The sequence below is a fragment of the Parasteatoda tepidariorum genome, chromosome 1 (genome assembly GCF_043381705.1).
Source record: "Parasteatoda tepidariorum isolate YZ-2023 chromosome 1, CAS_Ptep_4.0, whole genome shotgun sequence".
NCBI classification, from domain to species: Eukaryota; Metazoa; Arthropoda; class Arachnida; order Araneae; family Theridiidae; genus Parasteatoda; species Parasteatoda tepidariorum.
The window spans coordinates 31,028,123-31,031,109 of record NC_092204.1 but is presented as its reverse complement, the minus strand read 5'-3'; the positions used below and the strand labels follow the sequence as shown (position 1 = coordinate 31,031,109).

The 2,987-nt window shown below is 29.9% G+C and overlaps 1 protein-coding gene across 1 annotated transcript in view; it reads right to left on the bottom strand.

Annotated features, from left to right (window-relative positions):
- Positions 1-2,987, bottom strand: part of LOC107437648 (nose resistant to fluoxetine protein 6) — a gene marked incomplete at its 3' end in the record, with an annotated part of 49,810 nt that overhangs the window by 43,960 nt on the left and 2,863 nt on the right.

The window sequence follows — 2,987 nt, the reverse complement described above, 5'->3', positions numbered from 1 at the left end:
TGTAATCATATATTTTGATTACTAAGTAATTGATTACTGTGTAAGACTATGTAATCATGATTACAGCTGTAATCAAACTTTGTAATCACGATTACAAGTAATTGATTACTGTAATCAATATTGTAATCATGATTACAGCTGTAATCAAAATTTTTGAAAATTGTAATCATGATTACAAGTAATTGATTACTGTAATCAAAAAATTTAATCGATTACATTTTTGGCCAACTCTGATTTCTACCATACCATTCAGGTATGTCATGATAATCCGTCTAATATTTGCAAATTTAGTTGGTAGTTATTTACTGCAGCCAGATGGGCAAGCGATCTAGAATTAGCGTATTTCTAACAAAAAGACAAATACTTACGAAATTCAGTGTTTTGTATTTTTAAAATTTGTAGTTGATAGCAAATGAGAAAAAATTTGTACCTCTTCAATGAGAATATTGATAGTACTTTTTAAATTTTGTTTATGGTCCGTTGCAAGTCTTGTTATGTATCAAGACGGGAAAAAATAAAAACTGTTAAATATATGCGACTAACAAAATATTTTTCAGATTTTTAACATACATATAGAGTTGAATGGAAGAAATAAAATGTCTCTGAAGTAATTACTTTTGTATAAATTGGCTTTTGTATAAATTAGTTTTGAAAAATTTTACATGGAAAAACTGCAGTCATAATTTGAAAGAACATGCTTGAAGCTTTAGAAATGGAATCATTTTTACCCATGCAAAATTATACTAAAATGAGAAGAGGAAGTTAATAAATTCTAAATCTTTCTATTAGGTTTGTGATATTTATTTAAGAATGCTTTCAGAATTATAGAGGTATTATAAAAGAATCTGCACTTATTACAAACGATGTAAATTTTCCATGGGTAAACAGGACAATACTTATAAAAATTTAAGGTGATATTGAGATTTATTTCAGGGTGTTTTTAAAGGATAAGATAGATTTGAGGTTTATTTGAAGTAAACTCTAAAAACAACCTTAAACAATCAACCTCCCAAGCTTTATAATCAAAATGTATGCAGTTGTTTACTTAAGGTTGTTTTGAGGTTGATATGAATTGACCTTAGATCAACAAGCTTAGAGAGGTATTTTTTGAAGTACATAGGTTATTTTCTACAGTACAGGCACAGTTACAGTTTCTACAGTTCATTTGAGGTTTGAATAATTTTCCTAAATTTCAATTTAAAGTATTTCTAGGCCATATTATGAGGTGTAAAACAGGTTGTTGTTGTTGTTGTTAATTTACGTCGCACTAAATCTGCACAATGGGCTATTGGCGACGGTCTGGGAAACATCCCGGAGGATGATCCGAAGACATGCCATCACAATTTTGATCCTCTGCGGAGGGGATGGCACCCCCGCTTCGGTAGCCCGACGACCTGCGCGCGAAGTCGAGCACTTTACGGTAGCACAGTTTAACGAGGATCAATACCGCACACCCTCGGTCCCTACGCAGACTGATACAAGTGGTCACCTACCCGCACACTGACCATAGCCAGTGATGCTTGACTTCGGCGATCTGCTGGGAACCGTGTCTTAACGATCAGTCCACTGCGGGACGTAAAACAGGTTGAAATCGAGGTTTATGGAAGAGAATATTTTTGGTGCAAAACATAACCTCATTTTCTAAAATATAACACCTGTCAACCTTAAATCAACCTCAAAAACATCTTATTGTTTTGTACTTCTAAAAGTTTCAAGCATGATACAGAATTATATTATTATATGATTATAGAAGTGATCGTATTATTTTTGTTGACCATACATATATATGGTCACGCTCTTTTATATATATATATATATAAAAGAGCAAAATGAAGATAAAACAAGAAAAAATTATAGACATAAGAAAAAAGTTGGGGGGGGGGGAATAATAATTTTAAAAAAATAACAAACTACTTATTACAAAAAAAAAGGATGAAATTTTATTAGAAAACCCGAAGAAAAAAAAAGAAAAAAAGATATAATCTTTTCATCAGCCCACACGATTATATCCGCAAAAAAGAGTGCTTACTGGTATTGTATCAATACAGCCAAAGCAAAATATATTAATACAATAGTGTGAGGAGCACTCAAAAAAATTTTTTTACAAAAATTACAAAAAATAAAATAGAACACAATAAGTAAAGATAACAAGTGAAAACAGAAAATAAAATAAAAGAAAAAACAGTATAAAATATACACTGTAAAGCAGGTAGCGAAATCAGAAGTACTTACACGTTCAGGAAATTTTTCAAGAATGAGTTAAAACTGTTTTCGCAACAAGATTGCCAGATTACAAAATATGAAAACAAAAGCGCAAATTCAGTGTAAATAGAGGGTTTTAAAGTGCCGTTCTTACTGCATTGCTGAAGTGATTTGTTATTCTGTGCATTGATTTGTTAGTTACCAAGGATGGGCCCGAAATGGATGTGCTCAATGTAATATTATACTGGATAATTTTAAAAAAACTGACCATAAATAGTTTTAGGAAATAGATGTTTATTTAAGAAAAAATATAAAATAGAAAAGAGAAACATAAATTGCCTGTTTTACAAATAATTATAGCCACGGATTTCCCCGAAATGGATTTGCACTTGAAAAAATTATATAAATTATCAAAGAAAAAAATTTTTAACACGGATTTACCCGAAATGGATTTGCACACGGAAAAAATAATAAATAAATTTTTAGTAAATAATTTTAGCCACGGATTTGCCCGAAATGGATTTGCACATGGAAAAATTATATAGATTAACAAAGGAAATTATTTAGTAAAGGAATATTGTAGTAAATAATTTTAACCACGGATTTGCACATGGAAAAATTATACAAATTAACAAAGAAATTATTTAGTAAATAATTTTGGCAATGGATTTACCCGAAATAGATTTGCACATGGGAAAATTATATAAATTAACAAAAAAAATGTTTAGTAAATATATCCACAAAAATATACGATTAATTCAATGATTTTATATAATATTTTATTA